Consider the following 20,373-nt stretch of genomic DNA (forward strand, 5'->3'; position numbering starts at 1 on the left):
GAGGGGGGACAAGCCAGAGAGAGGGAGAGAGCGCAGGGGGGGGGACAGGCCAGAGAGAGGGAGAGTGCGCAGGGGGGGGACAAGCCAGAGAGAGGGAGAGAGCGCAGAGGGGGGGACAGGCCAGAGAGAGGGAGAGAGCGCAGAGGGGGGGACAAGCCAGAGAGAGGGAGAGAGCGCAGAGGGGGGGGACAAGCCAGAGAGAGGGAGAGAGCGCAGAGGGGGGGGGACAAGCCAGAGAGAGGGAGAGAGCGCAGAGGGGGGGACAAGCCAGAGAGAGAGGGAGAGAGCGCAGAGGGGGGGGACAAGCCAGAAAGAGGGAGAGAGCGCAGAGGGGGGGGACAAGCCAGAGAGAGGGAGAGAGCGCAGAGGGGGGGACAAGCCAGAGAGAGGGAGAGAGCGCAGAGGGGGGGACAAGCCAGAGAGAGGGAGAGAGCGCAGAGGGGGGGACAAGCCAGAGAGAGGGAGAGAGCGCAGGGGGGGGACAAGCCAGAGAGAGGGAGAGAGCGCAGGGGGGGGGGACAAGCTAGAGAGAGGGAGAGAGCGCAGGGGGGGACAAGCCAGAGAGAGGGAGAGAGCGCAGGGGGGGACAAGCCAGAGAGAGGGAGAGAGCGCAGGGGGGGGACAAGCCAGAGAGAGGGAGAGAGCGCAGGGGGGGGACAAGCCAGAGAGAGGGAGAGAGCGCAGGGGGGGACAAGCCAGAGAGAGGGAGAGAGCGCAGAGGGGGGGGACAAGCCAGAGAGAGGAGAGAGCGCAGGGGGGACAAGCCAGAGAGAGGGAGAGAGCGCAGGGGGGACAAGCCAGAGAGAGGGAGAGAGCGCAGAGGGGGGGACAAGCCAGAGAGAGGGAGAGAGCGCAGGGGGGACAAGCCAGAGAGAGGGAGAGAGCGCAGGGGGGGGACAGGCCAGAGAGAGGGAGAGAGCACAGGGGGGGACAAGCCAGAGAGAGGGAGAGAGCGCAGGGGGGACAAGCCAGAGAGAGGGAGAGAGCGCAGGGGGGGGACAGGCCAGAGAGAGGGAGAGAGCGCAGGGGGGGGGACAGGCCAGAGAGAGGGAGAGAGCGCAGGGGGGGGACAAGCCGGAGGGCTGGAGTGAGCAGGATGGGGGGGGATAAGGAAGAAAATGAAGAAAATGGGGAAAAAAAAAAAAAAAAAAAAAAAAGGGAAACTGCAGCTTTTTTTCTGACCTGAGAAGGAATTGTCGGAGAACCTCAGTAGCAGACTGCTCTTCCCCACACCTAGGAGGGAGAACAGAGGACCAATCATTATCCAGAGCTCAGGATGGAATCTCCTCATTGGATAAAACTCTAAACATCACATTTTTTCATTCCTTATGTAAAGTTACTGCAGCTTTCCATCCCCCCACATAACAATGTCCTCCAATCTGTGCAGAGACCCCCCTATTACACAATGTAGGGACCCCCCTAGAGGACCTGTCACCTAATAATCATCACATGATTACCATAAGAGATGATTTAAAAAAAAAAAAATTTAAATTGTAAAAAAATGAAAGTTACACCAATGCACATTAAATCCCCCCCCCCCCAATTTTTTAAAGACCCCCCCCTACATATATGTATGAACACAAGCACTTGTGTCGGGGGGGGGGGCGACTACATATGAAAAACGCACTCCGGAGTGAGAGCGATATCTATCACCTCCTCCTAACACTGAACTGATGACCTGTAGGGGGCTTTTAAAGCGTCACTTATGGATATTATCGGGTACTGAAGTTTGTCGCCATTTCTCGGGCGCACACAAAATTGAAGGTTTGACATGTGGGGTATCCATCCGCACAGGAGGGGCCGAAGGGGACCGCACAGGAGGGGCCGAAGGGGACCGCACAGGAGGGGGCCGAAGGGGACCGCACAGGAGGGGCCGAAGGGGACCGCACAGGAGGGGCCGAAGGGGACCCCACAGGAGGGGCCGAAGGGGACCGCACAGGAGGGGCCGAAGGGGGCCGCACAGGAGGGGCCGAAGGGGGCCGCACAGGAGGGGCCAAAGGGGGCCGCACAGAGGGGCCAAAGGGGGCCGCACAGAGGGGCCAAAGGGGGCCGCACAGGAGAGGCCGAAGGGGGCCGCACAGAGGGGTCGAAGGGGGCCGCACAGAGGGGCCGAAGGGGGCCGAAGGGGGCCGCACAGAGGGGCCGAAGGGGGCCGCACAGAGGGGCCGAAGGGGGCCGCACAGAAGGGGCCGAAGGGGACCGCACAGAAGGGGCCGAAGGGGACCGCACAGAAGGGGCCGAAGGGGACCGCACAGAAGGGGCCGAAGGGGACCGCACAGAAGGGGCCGAAGGGGACCGCACAGAAGGGGCCGAAGGGGGCCGCACAGGAGAGGCTGAAGGGGGCCGCACAGAGGGGCCGAAGGGGGCCGCACAGAGGGGCCGAAGGGGACCGCACAGAAGGGGCCGAAGGGGGCCGCACAGGAGAGGCCGAAGGGGGCCGCACAGGAGAGGCCGAAGGGGGCCGCACAGGAGAGGCCGAAGGGGGCCGCACAGAGGGGCCGAAGGGGGCCGCACAGAGGGGCCGAAGGGGACCGCACAGAGGGGCCGAAGGGGACCGCACAGAGGGGCCGAAGGGGACCGCACAGAGGGGCCGAAGGGGACCGCACAGAGGGGCCGAAGGGGACCGCACAGAGGGGCCGAAGGGGACCGCACAGAGGGGCCGAAGGGGACCGCACAGAGGGGCCGAAGGGGACCGCACAGAGGGGCCGAAGGGGACCGCACAGAAAGGGCCGAAGGGGACCGCACAGGAGAGGCCGAAGGGGGCCGCACAGGAGAGGCCGAAGGGGGCCGCACAGAGGGGCCGAAGGGGGCCGCACAGAGGGGCCGAAGGGGGCCGCACAGAGGGGCCGAAGGGGGCCGCACAGAGGGGCCGAAGGGGACCGCACAGAGGGGCCGAAGGGGGCCGCACAGAGGGGCCGAAGGGGGCCGCACAGAGGGGCCGAAGGGGGCCGCACAGAGGGGCCGAAGGGGGCCGCACAGAGGGGCCGAAGGGGGCCGCACAGAGGGACTGAAGGGGACCGAAGGGGGCCGCATGCCTGTAATGTCCCTACATAAACTGATTGGGCTCCTACAACAGAGAAGACGCAGACTTACACTTAACATTGTGGACACCTGTTGGGGCTGTGTGGCCCCCCCAATCAGCACAACTCTAGTGAGGTGGGGGGACAACCAGCACCCCGAGTTCCTCTACCTCCCATCCCAAACAGGTGCAGCGGGGTCTGTAGCTGTCCTGCCCCATAGTCAGGAGGGGCCCCAAGATTCCCATTCATTTGCTTTGTACTGAAATGTTGCATTTCCTGGACCTTTGTGACATTGTGTGACATAAGAAGTCTCCAGGGTGTCTGCTGTCATGTTGTGGGGGGTTTATGTAATCCTTAGGCCTGAAATTATTCTTTTTTAACATTTTTGTTCCCCAAAAAAAAAACTGCATTTGAATGACCGCTGCGCAAATACCGCGTGACGTAAAATATTGCAATGACCGCCATTTTATTCCCTGGGGCGTCTGATAAAAATTATAATGTTTGGAGGTTCCAAGTCATTTTCTAGCAGAAAAAAAAACGGATTTCAACTTGTAAACAAAAAGTTCCAGAAAAAGCCGAGTCAGGAAGGGGAGGGGCCTCATTGACGGCGGAGCGATCAGCCGAAAAAAGGAAATTCCAGACCAATCCAGGAAGAGACGTTCCCTGAGATCAGAGAGGAAGTCCTCACTGTGCCGCCCATACATGACCCCAGGTGACCTCTCTATGACGTCATCGTCAACATCTGCTGCCGCCAAGGGGGCGGAGCCTCTACCAGCACCATTTCTTTACCTAGCGTTGTGAAATCCAAGTTAAGGGCGGCTGTCGAGGGGCCCGGGGCTGTGAAGTCACTTTTGGAGGGGCCGCAAAGCCCGGCAGGTTCGAGGGGGCCGCAAAGCCCGGCAGGTTCGAGGGGGCCGCAAAGTCCGGCAGGTTCGAGGGGGCCGCAAAGCCCGGCAGGTTCGAGGGGGCCGCAAAGCCCGGCAGGTTCGAGGGGGCCGCAAAGCCCGGCAGGTTCGAGGGGGCCGCAAAGCCCGGCAGGTCGAGGGGGCGCAAAGCCCGGCAGGTCGAGGGGGCGCAAAGCCCGGCAGGTCGAGGGGGCGCAAAGCCCGGCAGGTCGAGGGGGCGCAAAGCCCGGCAGGTCGAGGGGGCCGCAAAGCCCAGCAGGTTCGAGGGGGCCGCAAAGCCCGGCAGGTTCGAGGGGGCCGCAAAGCCCGGCAGGTTCGAGGGGGCCGCAAAGCCCGGCAGGTCGAGGGGCCGCAAAGCCCGGCAGGTCGAGGGGCCGCAAAGCCCGGCAGGTCGAGGGGGCCGCAAAGCCCGGCAGGTCGAGGGGGCCGCAAAGCCCGGCAGGTCAAGGGGCCGCAAAGCCCGGCAGGTCAAGGGGCCGCAAAGCCCGGCAGGTCAAGGGGCCGCAAAGCCCGGCAGGTCAAGGGGCCGCAAAGCCCGGCAGGTCAAGGGGCCGCAAAGCCCGGCAGGTCAAGGGGCCGCAAAGCCCGGCAGGTCAAGGGGCCGCAAAGCCCGGCAGGTTCGAGGGGGCACAAAGCCCGGCAGGTTCGAGGGGGCACAAAGCCCGGCAGGTTCGAGGGGGCACAAAGCCCGGCAGGTCGAGGGGACCCAGGACTGCAAAGCACAATTGTCAAGGGGTCCCAGGAGGAGGCTATGTGCACCTGTCAAGAGGAGGTCTAGGACTGCAATACATGAATATCAGGGGGTCCTGGGCTGCAAAGCTTGGCTGTCAAGGGACCCCAGGCTGCAAGGAACTATAGTTAGGGGCCCCAGGCTGCAAGGAACAATAGTGAGGGGTCCCAGGCTGCAAGGAACAATAGTTAGGGGTCCCAGGCTGCAAGGAACAATAGTTAGGGGCCCCAGGCTGCAAGGAACAATAGTTAGGGGTCCCAGGCTGCAAAGAACAATAGTTAGGGGTCCCAGGCTGCAAAGAACAATAGTTAGGGGCCCCAGGCTGCAAGGAACAATAGTGAGGGGTCCCAGGCTGCAAAGAACAATAGTGAGGGGCCCCAGGCTGCAAGGAACAATAGTGAGGGGCCCCAGGCTGCAAGGAACAATAGTGATGGGTCCCAGGCTGCAAGGAACAATAGTGAGGGGTCCCAGGCTGCAAGGAACAATAGTGAGGGGCCCCAGGCTGCAAGGAACAATAGTGAGGGGTCCCAGGCTGCAAGGAACAATAGTGAGGGGTCCCAGGCTGCAAGGAACAATAGTGAGGGGTCCCAGGCTGCAAGGAACAATAGTGAGGGGTCCCAGGCTGCAAAGAACAATAGTTAGGGGTCCCAGGGTGCAAAGAACAATAGTGAGGGGTCCCAGGCTGCAAAGAACAATAGTTAGGGGTCCCAGGGTGCAAAGAACAATAGTTAGGGGTCCCAGGGTGCAAAGAACAATAGTGAGGGGTCCAGGGCTGCAAAGAACAATAGTTAGGGGTCCCAGGCTGCAAGGAACAATAGTTAGGGGTCCAGGGCTGCAAGGAACAATAGTTAGGGGTCCAGGGCTGCAAGGAACAATAGTTAGGGGTCCAGGGCTGCAAGGAACAATAGTTAGGGGTCCCAGGCTGCAAAGAACAATAGTTAGGGGTCCCAGGCTGCAAAGAACAATAGTTAGGGGTCCCAGGCTGCAAGGAACAATATTGAGGGGTCCCAGGCTGCAAGGAACAATAGTGAGGGGTCCCAGGCTGCAAGGAACAATAGTGAGGGGTCCCAGGCTGCAAGGAACAATAGTTATGGGCCCCAGGCTGCAAGGAACTATAGTTAGGGGCCCCGGGCTGCAAAGAACAATATTGAGGGGTCCCAGGCTGCAAAGAACAATAGTGAGGGGTCCCAGGCTGCAAGGAACAATAATGAGGGGTCCCAGGCTGCAAGGAACAATAGTGAGGGGCCCCAGGCTGCAAGGAACAATAGTGAGGGGCCCCAGGCTGCAAAGAACAATAGTTAGGGGTCCCAGGCTGCAAAGAACAATAGTGAGGGGTCCCAGGCTGCAAAGAACAATAGTTAGGGGTCCCAGGCTGCAAGGAACAATAGTTAGGGGTCCCAGGCTGCAAAGAACAATAGTTAGGGGTCCCAGGCTGCAAGGAACAATAGTTAGGGGTCCAGGGCTGCAAGGAACAATAGTTAGGGGTCCCAGGCTGCAAGGAACAATAGTTAGGGGTCCCAGGCTGCAAAGAACAATAGTGAGGGGTCCCAGGCTGCAAAGAACAATAGTTAGGGGTCCCAGGCTGCAAGGAACAATAGTTAGGGGTCCCAGGCTGCAAAGAACAATAGTTAGGGGTCCCAGGCTGCAAGGAACAATAGTTAGGGGTCCAGGGCTGCAAGGAACAATAGTTAGGGGTCCAGGGCTGCAAGGAACAATAGTTAGGGGTCCCAGGCTGCAAGGAACAATAGTTAGGGGTCCCAGGCTGCAAAGAACAATAGTGAGGGGTCCCAGGCTGCAAAGAACAATAGTTAGGGGTCTCAGGCTGCAAGGAACAATAGTGAGGGGCCCCAGGCTGCAAGGAAGAGTTGTGAGGGGCCCCGGGCTGCAAGGAACAATAGTTAGGGGTCCCAGGCTGCAAAGAACAATAGTGAGGGGTCCCAGGCTGCAAAGAACAATAGTTAGGGGTCTCAGGCTGCAAGGAACAATAGTGAGGGGTCCCAGGCTGCAAGGAACAATAGTTAGGGGTCCCAGGCTGCAAAGAACAATAGTTATGGGTCCCAGGCTGCAAAGAACAATAGTTAGGGGTCCCAGGCTGCAAAGAACAATAGTTAGGGGTCCCAGGCTTCAAAGAACAATAGTTAGGGGTCCCAGGCTGCAAGGAACAATAGTTAGGGGTCCCAGGCTGCAAGGAACAATAGTTAGGGGTCCCAGGCTGCAAGGAACAATAGTTAGGGGTCCCAGGCTGCAAGGAACAATAGTTAGGGGTCCCAGGCTGCAAGGAACAATAGTTAGGGGTCCCAGGCTGCAAGGAACAATAGTTAGGGGTCCCAGGCTGCAAGGAACAATAGTTAGGGGTCCCAGGCTGCAAGGAACAATAGTTAGGGGTCCCAGGCTGCAAGGAACAATAGTTAGGGGTCCCAGGCTGCAAGGAACAATAGTTAGGGGTCCCAGGCTGCAAGGAACAATAGTTAGGGGTCCCAGGCTGCAAGGAACAATAGTTAGGGGTCCCAGGCTGCAAAGAACAATAGTTAGGGGTCCCAGGCAGCAAGGAACAATAGTTAGGGGTTCAAAGGCTGCAAGGAACAATAGTTAGGGGTCCCAGGCTGCAAGGAACAATAGTTAGGGGTCCCAGGCTGCAAGGAACAATAGTTAGGGGTCCCAGGCTGCAAGGAACAATAGTTAGGGGTTCAAAGGCTGCAAGGAAGAGTTGTGAGGGGCCCCAGGCTGCAAGGAAGAGTTGTGAGGGGCCCCGGGCTGCAAGGAACAATAGTTAGGGGCCCCAGGCTGTGTGGGGTCTGGCAGTGTGGGGTACTGATTGATCCCACTTTCAGCAGTTGATAACGTTCTGTCCATGAAGCCAGGCGAGTGGCATTTCCAGGCGGTTGGTGACAGCAGATCAGAGTTTCCTCAGGACAGGAAATCCTGAACTCGCAGAGATGTTGGGTCCCCATGTGAGGGGTCCTGGAGTCCTGCACAGGGGTCCCCGGTGTTTGTAAAGGGGGAACACACCTCGGACTGTTCTCGCTGCACTTACCAGAGTCTCCAATCAGAAGCAGTTTGAAGAGATGGTCATAGTCCTTGGCAGCCATCTTGAATGCGTCTGTCGCAGGTTTTGTCAGCCTTCCATGTGACGTCACCACGAATCGCGTCCCTCGTCCCCGGTCACTTTCCTCCCCGTGTCATCCCCATCCCCCGCATCGCTCTCCGGGAGTTCAGTGCTGACCGCCCCTCCGCCGCGCTGATCTCAGAGGAGAGGAAGGAAGTGAATGATTCCCGGAGATTCCTGTACAAAACAGAGAGAGAAGACTGCTGACTGTGCACACTACACCGTGCCTGGAAAAAGTATTCATACCCCCTGAAATTTCCCACATTTTGTTACAACCAAAAACATAAATGTATTTTATTGGGATTTTATGTGATAGACCAACACAAAGTGTCACATAATTGTGAAGTGGAAGGAAAATGATAAATGATACAAATAAATATGTGAAAAGTGTGTGGGGGGGGGGCATTTGTATGGCGCCCCCCGGAGTCAATACTTTGTAGAACCCCCTTTCTCTACAAGTATTTTTGGGGATGTCTCTACCAGCTTTGCACATCTAGAGAGGACATTTCTGCCCATTCTTCTTTGTAAAATATCTCAAGCTCTGTCAGATTGGATGGAGAACGTCTGTGAACAGCAATTTTCAAGTCTTGCCACAGATTCTCAATGGGATTTAGGTCTGGACTGTGACTGGGCCATTCTAACACATGAATATGCTTTGATCTAAACCATTCCATTGTAGCTCTGGCTGGATGTTTCGGGTCGTTGTCCTGCTGGAAGGTGAACCTCCGCCCCAGTCTCAAGTCTTTTGTAGACTCTAACAGGTTTTCTTCTAAGATTGTCCTGTATTTGTCTCCATCCATCTTCCCATCAACTCTGACCAGCTTCCCTGTCCCTGCTGAAGAAAACCATCCCCACCACATGATGCTGCCACCACCATGTCTCACGGTGGGGATGGTGTGTTCAGGGTGATGTGCAGTGTTAGTTTCCCCACACAGCGTTTTGCATTTAGGCCATAAAGTAGAATTTTGGTCTCATGTGACCAGATCACCTTCTTCCACATGTTTGCTGTGTCCTCCACATGGCTTCTCACAAACTACAAACAGGACTTCTTATGACTTTCTTTCACCAATGTCTTTCTTCTTGTCACTCTTCCATAAAGGGCAGATTTGTGGAGAACACGACTAATAGTTGTCCTGTGGACAGATTCTCCCACCTGAGCTGTGGATCTCTGCAGCTCCTCCAGAGTTACCATGGACCTCTTGGCTCTTCTCTGATGAATGTTCTCCTTGCCTGGCCGGTCAGTTTAGGTGGACGGCCATGTCTTGGTAGGTTTGCAGTTGTGCCATACTCTTTCCATTTTCCGATGATGGATTGAACAGAGCTCCGTGAGATGTTCAAAGCTTGGGAGATTTTTTTATAACCTAACCCTGCTTTATACTTCTCTACAACTTTATCCCTGACCTGTCTGGTGTGTTCCTTGGCCTTCATGATGCTGTTTGTTCACTAAGGTTCTCTAACAAACCTCTGAGGGCTTCACAGAACAGCTGTATTTATACTGAGATTAAAATGACACACAGGTGGGCTCTATTTACTAATTAGGTGACTTCTGAAGGCAATTGGTTCCTCTAGATTTGAGTTAGGGGTATCAGAGTAAAGGGGGCTGAATACAAATGCCCCTCCACACTTTTCACATTTATTTGTAACATTTTCCTTCCACTTCACAATTATGTGACACTTTGTTGGTCTATCACATAAAATCCCAATAAAATACATTTACGTTTTTGGTTGTAACAAAATGTGGGAAATTTCAAGGGGTGTGAATACTTTTTCCTGGCACTGTATACAGGGAGCAGGGCTGACTGCACACACTATATACAGGATGAACACAACGATGTCATGCAAATCGATCATCAGAGTTTTATAGCTCCAGAGGAAAAGAAACTTCGCTAGAAAGAAAAGGAAACATTTTCAGGGAAGGATTGGAAAGTGTTTCTTTTTCTTGTTTCATCAAAATAATCAGAAAAAGAAACAAAATAACAAAAACACAAATCAGAGATCAAAACAAACATCACAGACAGACACATTATATATATATATATATATATACACATACAGACACACACACGGTGTACAATGATTGGACAAGTCAGGATCTTTACCACAATCATCATTTCTATCTGTATTGTCCGACTCCAAGCTGGATAAAACGTGAATGCTGATTGGACAGAAGCAGATCAGGTGACGTGTAATGAGGGAGGGTGTGGCCTGAGACAACACCTTATATCAAGGTGTGCAGAATTAGAAGGCAAAAAACATTATATTAGCCGCTCCGGAAGATTTACCCCTCATGACCAGGCCATTTTTTGCTATACGGCACTGCTACTTTGACTGACAATTGCGCAATCGTGTGACACTGTACCCAAATAATATTGATGTCCTTTATTTCCCACAAATAGAGATTTCTTTTGGTGGGATTTGATCACCTCTGCGGGTTTTTTACAAGATAAACAAAAAAAGGGCGACTAATAATCCCCCCAATGATTCCAAACACATCAATATTCAAAAAAGCCAAATCCTCACTTTTTTTCTTTCCATATTCAGGTTGATTACCATTTTGGATTCCTGAGATCACTGTACTGACCCCAAAAATACAACTTGACTAATAAATGTGCACATAATTGTTATGACCCCGCCCCCGAGGTGCGTCTACACCCCAACTGTCCTATCACAAGGCAGTCTCTCCCCCCCCCCCCCATCACACACACACAGCAGTCTCTCTCTCTCTCTATCACACACACAGCAGTCTCTCTCTCTCTCTCCCCCCATCACACACAGCAGTCTCTCTCTCTCCCCCCCATCACACACAGCAGTCTCTCTCTCTCCCCCCCATCACACACAGCAGTCTCTCTCTCTCTCTCCCCCCATCACACACAGCAGTCTCTCTCTCTCTCCCCCCATCACACACAGCAGTCTCTCTCTCTCCCCCCCATCACACACAGCAGTCTCTCTCTCTCCCCCATCACACACACAGCAGTCTCTCTCTCCCCCCCCCATCACACAGCAGTCTCTCTCTCTCCCCCATCACACACAAAGCAGTCTCTCTCTCACCCCCCCATCACACACAGCAGTCTCTCTCTCTCCCCCCCATCACACAGCAGTCTCTCTCTCCCCCCCATCACACAGCAGTCTCTCTCTCTCCCCCCCATCACACAGCAGTCTCTCTCTCTCCCCCCATCACACACAGCAGTCTCTCTCTCTCTCTCTCCCCCCATCACACACAGCAGTCTCTCTCTCTCTCTCTCTCTCTCTCTATCACACACAGCAGTCTCTCTCTCTCTCTCTCTCTCCCCATCACACACAGAAGTCTCTCTCTCCCCCCATCACACACAGCAGTCTCTCTCTCTCTCTCTCTCTCTCCCCCATCACACACACAGCAGTCTCTCTCTCCCCCCCATCACACAGCAGTCTCTCTCTCTCCCCCATCACACACAAAGCAGTCTCTCTCTCACCCCCCCATCACACACAGCAGTCTCTCTCTCTCCCCCCCATCACACAGCAGTCTCTCTCTCTCCCCCCCATCACACAGCAGTCTCTCTCTCTCCCCCCCATCACACAGCAGTCTCTCTCTCTCCCCCCATAACACAGCAGTCTCTCTCCCCCCATCACACACAGCAGTCTCTCTCTCTCTCTCCCCCCATCACACACAGCAGTCTCTCTCTCTCTCTCTCTCCCCATCACACACAGCAGTCTCTCTCTCTCTCTCTCTCCCCATCACACACAGCAGTCTCTCTCTCTCTCTCTCTCTCCCCATCACACACAGAAGTCTCTCTCTCCCCCCATCACACACAGCAGTCTCTCTCTCTCTCTCCCCCATCACACACACAGCAGTCTCTCTCTCTCTCCCCCATCACACACACAGCAGTCTCTCTCTCTCCCCCATCACACACACAGCAGTCTCTCTCTCTCTCCCCCATCACACACACAGCAGTCTCTCTCTCTCTCCCCCATCACACACACAGCAGTCTCTCTCTCCCCCCCCCATCACACACAGCAGTCTCTCTCTCTCCCCCCATCACACACAGCAGTCTCTCTCTCTCTCCCCCCCCATCACACACAGCAGTCTCTCTCTCTCTCCCCCCATCACACACAGCAGTCTCTCTCTCTCCCCCATCACACACAGCAGTCTCTCTCTCTCTCTCTCTCCCCCCCATCACACACATCAGTCTCTCTCTCCCCCCCACCACACACACACAGCAGTCTCTCTCTCCCCCCCATCACACACAGCAGTCTCTCTCTCTCTCCCCCATCACACACACAGCAGTCGCTCTCTCTCTCCCCCATCACACACACAGCAGTCTCTCTCTCTCCCCCATCACACACACAGCAGTCTCTCTCTCTCTCCCCCATCACACACACAGCAGTCTCTCTCTCTCTCCCCCATCACACACACAGCAGTCTCTCTCTCTCTCCCCCATCACACACACAGCAGTCTCTCTCTCCCCCCATCACACACACAGCAGTCTCTCTCTCCCCCCCATCACACACACAGCAGTCTCTCTCTCCCCCCCCATCACACACAGCAGTCTCTCTCTCTCCCCCCATCACACACAGCAGTCTCTCTCTCTCTCCCCCATCACACACAGCAGTCTCTCTCTCTCTCTCCCCCATCACACACAGCAGTCTCTCTCTCTCTCCCCCATCACACACAGCAGTCTCTCTCTCTCCCCCATCACACACAGCAGTCTCTCTCTCTCTCTCTCCCCCATCACACACATCAGTCTCTCTCTCCCCCCCACCACACACACAGCAGTCTCTCTCTCCCCCCCATCACACACAGCAGTCTCTCTCTCTCCTATCACACACACAGCAGTCTCTCTCTCTCCCCCCATCACACACAGCAGTCTCCCTCTCTCTCTCCCCATCACACACACAGCAGTCTCCCTCTCTCCCCATCACACACACAGCAGTCTCTCTCTCTCTCCCCATCACACACACAGCAGTCTCTCTCTCCCCCCATCACACACACAGCAGTCTCTCTCTCCCCCCATCACACACACAGCAGTCTCTCTCTCTCTCTCTCTCTCTCCCCCCCCCCATCACACACACACAGCAGTCTCTCTCTCTCCCCCATCACACACACAGCAGTCTCTCTCTCTCTCTCTCCCCCATCACACACACACACAGCAGTCTCTCTCTCTCCCCCATCACACACACAGCAGTCTCTCTCTCTCTATCACACACACAGCAGTCTCTCTCTCTCCCCCATCACACACACAGCAGTCTCTCTCTCTCCCCCATCACACACACAGCAGTCTCTCTGTCTCTCTCTCTCTCTCTCTCTCTCTCTCTCTCTCTCCCCCCATCACACACAGCAGTCTCTCTCACCCCCCCATCACACACAGCAGTCTCCCTCTCTCTCTCCTCCCATCACACACAGCAGTCTCTCTCTCCTCTATCACACACACAGCAGTCTCTCTCTCTCCACCCCATCACACACAGCAGTCTCTCTCTCTCCTATCGCACACACAGCAGTCTCCCTCTCTCTCTCCCCCCATCACACACAGCAGTCTCTCTCTCTCCCCCCATCACACACAGCAGTCTCTCTCTCTCCTATCGCACACACAGCAGTCTCTCTCTCTCTCCTCCCATCACACACAGCAGTCTCTCTCTCTCCCCCCATCACACACACAGCAGTCTCTCTCTCTCCTATCGCACACACAGCAGTCTCTCTCTCTCTCTCTCTCTCCCCCACACACACAGCAGTCTCTCTCTCCCCCCATCACACAGTAGTCTCTCTCTCTCCCCCATCACACACAGCAGTCTCTCTCTCTATCACACACACACAGCAGTCTCTCTCTCATCACACACACACAGCAGTCTCTCTCTCATCACACACACACAGCAGTCTCTCTCTCTCCCCCCATCACACACACAGCAGTCTCTCTCTCTCCCCCCCATCACACACACAGCAGTCTCTCTCTCCCCCCATCACACACACAGCAGTCTCTCTCTCCCCCCATCACACACACACACACAGCAGTCTCTCTCCCCCCATCACACACACACAGCAGTCTCTCTCTCTCCCCCCCCATCACACACACACAGCAGTCTCTCTCTCTCCCCCCCCCCCCCATCACACACACACACAGCAGTCTCTCTCTCTCTCCCCCATCACACACACACAGCAGTCTCTCTCTCTCTCCCCCATCGCACACACACAGCAGTCTCGCTCTCTCTCTCTCCCATCACACACACAGCAGTCTCTCTCTCTCTATCACACACACAGCAGTCTCTCTCTCTCCCCCCATCACACACACAGCAGTCTCTCTCTCTCTCTCTCTCCCATCACACACACAGCAGTCTCTCTCTCTCTCCCCCATCACACACACAGCAGTCTCTCTCTCTCTCCCCCATCACACACAGAGCAGTCTCTCTCTCTCCCCCACACACACAGAGCAGTCTCTCTCTCTATCACACACACAGCAGTCTCTCTCTAACACACACACAGCAGTCTCTCTCTCTCTATCACACACACAGCAGTCTCTCTCTCTCTATCACACACACAGCAGTCTCTCTCTCTCTCTCTCCTCTATCACACACAGCAGTCTCTCTCTCTCTCCCCCCATCACACACAAACACAGCAGTCTCTCTCTCTCTCCCCCCATCACACACACAGCAGTCTCTCTCTCTCTCTCTCCTCTATCACACACAGCAGTCTCTCTCTCTCTCCCCCCCATCACACACACACACACACACAGCAGTCTCTCTCTCTCTCCCCCCATCACACACACAGCAGTCTCTCTCTCTCTCCCCCATCACACACACAGCAGTCGCAGTCTCTCTCTCTCTCTCTCTCTCTCTCCCCATCACACACACAGCAGTCTCTCTCTCTCTCTCCCCCATCACACACAGCAGTCTCTCTCTCTCTCAACCCATCACACACACAGCAGTCTCTCTCTCTCTCCCCCCATCACACACACAGCAGTCTCTCTCTCTCATCACACACACAGCAGTCTCTCTCTCTCCCCCATCACACACACAGCAGTCTCTCTCTCTCCCCCATCACACACACAGCAGTCTCTCTCTCCCCCCATCACACACACACACACAGCAGTCTCTCTCTCTCTCTCTCTCTCTCTCCCCCATCACACACACACACACAGCAGTCTCTCTCTCTATCACACACACAGCAGTCTCTCTCTCTCTCTCTCACACACACACACACACACACAGCAGTCTCTCTCTCTCCCCCATCACACACACAGCAGTCTCTCTCCCCCCCATCACACACACACACACAGCAGTCTCTCTCTCTCCCCCCCATCACACACACACAGCAGTCTCTCTCTCTCCCCCCCCCCCCATCACACACACAGCAGTCTCTCTCTCTCTCCCCCCCATCACACACACACAGCAGTCTCTCTCTCTCTCCCCCATCGCACACACACAGCAGTCTCTCTCTCTCTCTCCCCCATCACACACAGCAGTCTCTCTCTCCCCCCATCACACACAGCAGTCTCTCTCTCCCCCCATCACACACAGCAGTCTCTCTCTCTATCACACACACACACAGCAGTCTCTCTCTCTATCACACACACACAGCAGTCTCTCTCTCTCTCTCATCACACACACACAGCAGTCTCTCTCTCTCCCCCCCCATCACACACACAGCAGTCTCTCTCTCTCCCCCCCCATCACACACACAGCAGTCTCTCTCTCCCCCCATCACACACACAGCAGTCTCTCTCTCCCCCCATCACACACACACACAGCAGTCTCTCTCCCCCCATCACACACACACAGCAGTCTCTCTCTCTCCCCCCCATCACACACACACAGCAGTCTCTCTCTCCCCCCCCCCCCATCACACACACACACAGCAGTCTCTCTCTCTCTCCCCCATCACACACACACAGCAGTCTCTCTCTCTCTCCCCCATCGCACACACACAGCAGTCTCTCTCTCTCTCTCTCTCTCTCTCCCATCACACACACAGCAGTCTCTCTCTCTCTATCACACACACAGCAGTCTCTCTCTCTCTCTCCCCCCATCACACACACAGCAGTCTCTCTCTCTCTCTCCCCCATCACACACACAGCAGTCTCTCTCTCTCTCCCCCATCACACACACAGCAGTCTCTCTCTCTCTCCCCCATCACACAGAGCAGTCTCTCTCTCTCCCCCACACACACACAGAGCAGTCTCTCTCTCTATCACACACACAGCAGTCTCTCTCTCTCTAACACACACACAGCAGTCTCTCTCTCTATCACACACACAGCAGTCTCTCTCTCTCTATCACACACACAGCAGTCTCTCTCTCTCTCTCCTCTATCACACACAGCAGTCTCTCTCTCTCTCTCCCCCATCACACACACAAACACAGCAGTCTCTCTCTCTCTCCCCCCATCACACACACAGCAGTCTCTCTCTCTCTCTCTCCTCTATCACACACAGCAGTCTCTCTCTCTCTCCCCCCCATCACACACACACACACAGCAGTCTCTCTCTCTCTCCCCCCATCACACACACAGCAGTCTCTCTCTCTCTCCCCCATCACACACACAGCAGTCGCAGTCTCTCTCTCTCTCTCCCCATCACACACACAGCAGTCTCTCTCTCTCCCCCATCACACACAGCAGTCTCTCTCTCTCTCCCCCCATCACACACACAGCAGTCTCTCTCTCTCTCCCCCCATCACACACACACAGCAGTCTCTCTCTCTCATCACACACACAGCAGTCTCTCTCTCTCCCCCATCACACACACAGCAGTCTCTCTCTCCCCCCATCACACACACAGCAGTCTCTCTCTCTCCCCCATCACACACACACACAGCAGTCTCTCTTTCTCTCTCTCACACACACACACACACACAGCAGTCTCTCTCTCTCCCCCATCACACACACAGCAGTCTCTCTCCCCCCATCACACACACACAGCAGTCTCTCTCTCTCCCCCCCATCACACACACACAGCAGTCTCTCTCTCTCCCCCCCCCCATCACACACACACACAGCAGTCTCTCTCTCTCTCCCCCATCACACACACACAGCAGTCTCTCTCTCCCCCATCGCACACACACAGCAGTCTCTCTCTCTCTCTCTCTCCCATCACACACACAGCAGTCTCTCTCTCTCTATCACACACACAGCAGTCTCTCTCTCTCTCTCTCCCCCCATCACACACACAGCAGTCTCTCTCTCTCTCCCCCATCACACACACAGCAGTCTCTCTCTCTCTCCCCCATCACACACACAGCAGTCTCTCTCTCTCTCCCCCATCACACACACAGCAGTCTCTCTCTCTCCCAAATCACACACACAGCAGTCTCTCTCTCCCCCCCCCCCATCACACACAGCAGTCTCTCTCTCTCTCCCCCCATCACACACAGCAGTCTCTCTCTCTCTCCCCCCCCCATCACACACAGCAGTCTCTCTCTCTCTCCCCCCATCACACACAGCAGTCTCTCTCTCTCCCCCATCACACACAGCAGTCTCTCTCTCTCTCTCTCTCCCCCCCATCACACACATCAGTCTCTCTCTCCCCCCCACCACACACACACAGCAGTCTCTCTCTCCCCCCCATCACACACAGCAGTCTCTCTCTCTCTCCCCCATCACACACACAGCAGTCTCTCTCTCTCTCCCCCATCACACACACAGCAGTCTCTCTCTCTCCCCCATCACACACACAGCAGTCTCTCTCTCTCTCTCCCCCATCACACACACAGCAGTCTCTCTCTCTCTCCCCCATCACACACACAGCAGTCTCTCTCTCTCTCCCCCATCACACACACAGCAGTCTCTCTCTCTCTCCCCCATCACACACACAGCAGTCTCTCTCTCCCCCCCATCACACACACAGCAGTCTCTCTCTCCCCCCCCATCACACACAGCAGTCTCTCTCTCCCCCCCCATCACACACAGCAGTCTCTCTCTCCCCCCCCATCACACACAGCAGTCTCTCTCTCTCCCCCCATCACACACAGCAGTCTCTCTCTCTCTCCCCCATCACACACAGCAGTCTCTCTCTCTCTCCCCCATCACACACAGCAGTCTCTCTCTCTCCCCCATCACACACAGCAGTCTCTCTCTCTCTCTCTCCCCCATCACACACATCAGTCTCTCTCTCCCCCCCCACCACACACACAGCAGTCTCTCTCTCCCCCCCACCACACACACAGCAGTCTCTCTCTCCCCCCCATCACACACAGCAGTCTCTCTCTCTCCTATCACACACACAGCAGTCTCTCTCTCTCCCCCCATCACACACAGCAGTCTCCCTCTCTCTCTCCCCATCACACACACAGCAGTCTCCCTCTCTCCCCATCACACACACAGCAGTCTCTCTCTCTCTCCCCATCACACACACAGCAGTCTCTCTCTCCCCCCATCACACACACAGCAGTCTCTCTCCCCCCATCACACACACACAGCAGTCTCTCTCTCTCTCTCTCTCCCCCCCCCCCATCACACACACACAGCAGTCTCTCTCTCTCCCCCATCACACACACAGCAGTCTCTCTCTCTCTCTCTCCCCCATCACACACACACACAGCAGTCTCTCTCTCTCCCCCATCACACACACAGCAGTCTCTCTCTCTCTATCACACACACAGCAGTCTCTCTCTCTCCCCCATCACACACACAGCAGTCTCTCTCTCTCCCCCATCACACACACAGCAGTCTCTCTGTCTCTCTCTCTCTCTCTCTCTCTCTCCCCCCATCACACACAGCAGTCTCTCTCACCCCCCCATCACACACAGCAGTCTCTCTCTCTCCTATCGCACACACAGCAGTCTCCCTCTCTCTCTCCTCCCATCACACACAGCAGTCTCTCTCTCCTCTATCACACACACAGCAGTCTCTCTCTCTCCACCCCATCACACACAGCAGTCTCTCTCTCTCCTATCGCACACACAGCAGTCTCCCTCTCTCTCTCCCCCCATCACACACAGCAGTCTCTCTCTCTCCCCCCATCACACACAGCAGTCTCTCTCTCTCCTATCGCACACACAGCAGTCTCTCTCTCTCTCCTCCCATCACACACAGCAGTCTCTCTCTCTCCCCCCATCACACACACAGCAGTCTCTCTCTCTCCTATCGCACACACAGCAGTCTCTCTCTCTCTCTCTCTCTCTCCCCCACACACACAGCAGTCTCTCTCTCCCCCCATCACACAGTAGTCTCTCTCTCTCCCCCATCACACACAGCAGTCTCTCTCTCTATCACACACACACAGCAGTCTCTCTCTCATCACACACACACAGCAGTCTCTCTCTCATCACACACACACAGCAGTCTCTCTCTCTCCCCCCATCACACACACAGCAGTCTCTCTCTCTCCCCCCCATCACACACACAGCAGTCTCTCTCTCCCCCCATCACACACACAGCAGTCTCTCTCTCCCCCCATCACACACACACACACAGCAGTCTCTCTCCCCCCATCACACACACACAGCAGTCTCTCTCTCTCTCCCCCATCGCACACACACAGCAGTCTCGCTCTCTCTCTCTCCCATCACACACACAGCAGTCTCTCTCTCTCTATCACACACACAGCAGTCTCTCTCTCTCCCCCCATCACACACACAGCAGTCTCTCTCTCTCTCTCTCTCCCATCACACACACAGCAGTCTCTCTCTCTCTCCCCCATCACACACACAGCAGTCTCTCTCTCTCTCCCCCATCACACACAGAGCAGTCTCTCTCTCTCCCCCACACACACAGAGCAGTCTCTCTCTCTATCACACACACAGCAGTCTCTCTCTAACACACACACAGCAGTCTCTCTCTCTCTATCACACACACAGCAGTCTCTCTCTCTCTATCACACACACAGCAGTCTCTCTCTCTCTCTCTCTCCTCTATCACACACAGCAGTCTCTCTCTCTCTCCCCCCATCACACACAAACACAGCAGTCTCTCTCTCTCTCCCCCCATCACACACACAGCAGTCTCTCTCTCTCTCTCTCCTCTATCACACACAGCAGTCTCTCTCTCTCTCCCCCCATCACACACACACACACACACAGCAGTCTCTCTCTCTCTCCCCCCATCACACACACAGCAGTCTCTCTCTCTCTCCCCCATCACACACACAGCAGTCGCAGTCTCTCTCTCTCTCTCCCCATCACACACACAGCAGTCTCTCTCTCTCTCTCCCCCATCACACACAGCAGTCTCTCTCTCTCTCAACCCATCACACACACAGCAGTCTCTCTCTCTCTCCCCCCATCACACACACAGCAGTCTCTCTCTCTCATCACACACACAGCAGTCTCTCTCTCTCCCCCATCACACACACAGCAGTCTCTCTCTCTCCCCCATCACACACACAGCAGTCTCTCTCTCCCCCCATCACACACACACACACAGCAGTCTCTCTCTTTCTCTCTCTCTCTCTCTCTCCCCCATCACACACACACACACACAGCAGTCTCTCTCTCTATCACACACACAGCAGTCTCTCTCTCTCTCTCTCACACACAGCAGTCTCTCTCTCTCCCCCATCACACACACAGCAGTCTCTCTCCCCCCCATCACACACACACACAGCAGTCTCTCTCTCTCCCCCCCCCCATCACACACACACACAGCAGTCTCTCTCTCTCTCCCCCCCATCACACACACACAGCAGTCTCTCTCTCTCTCCCCCATCGCACACA

At 55.6% G+C, this 20,373-nt stretch overlaps 1 long non-coding RNA gene across 1 annotated transcript in view; it reads right to left on the reverse strand.

Moving 5' to 3' along the window:
- Window positions 1–1,085: 1,085 nt before the first annotated feature.
- The window catches only part of LOC141147470 (uncharacterized), a 33,221-nt gene continuing 13,933 nt past the window's right edge, over window positions 1,086–20,373 (reverse strand). Inside the window, exons 2-3 of the long non-coding RNA XR_012245053.1 lie at window positions 7,690–7,938; window positions 1,086–1,233 (exon numbers count right to left, since the gene is read on the reverse strand). This is a non-coding gene — a long non-coding RNA (uncharacterized lncRNA). The remainder of the gene's footprint in view (window positions 1,234–7,689; window positions 7,939–20,373) is intronic.

Source organism: Aquarana catesbeiana, linkage group LG06 (genome assembly GCF_042186555.1).
Source record: "Aquarana catesbeiana isolate 2022-GZ linkage group LG06, ASM4218655v1, whole genome shotgun sequence".
NCBI lineage: Eukaryota > Metazoa > Chordata > Amphibia > Anura > Ranidae > Aquarana > Aquarana catesbeiana.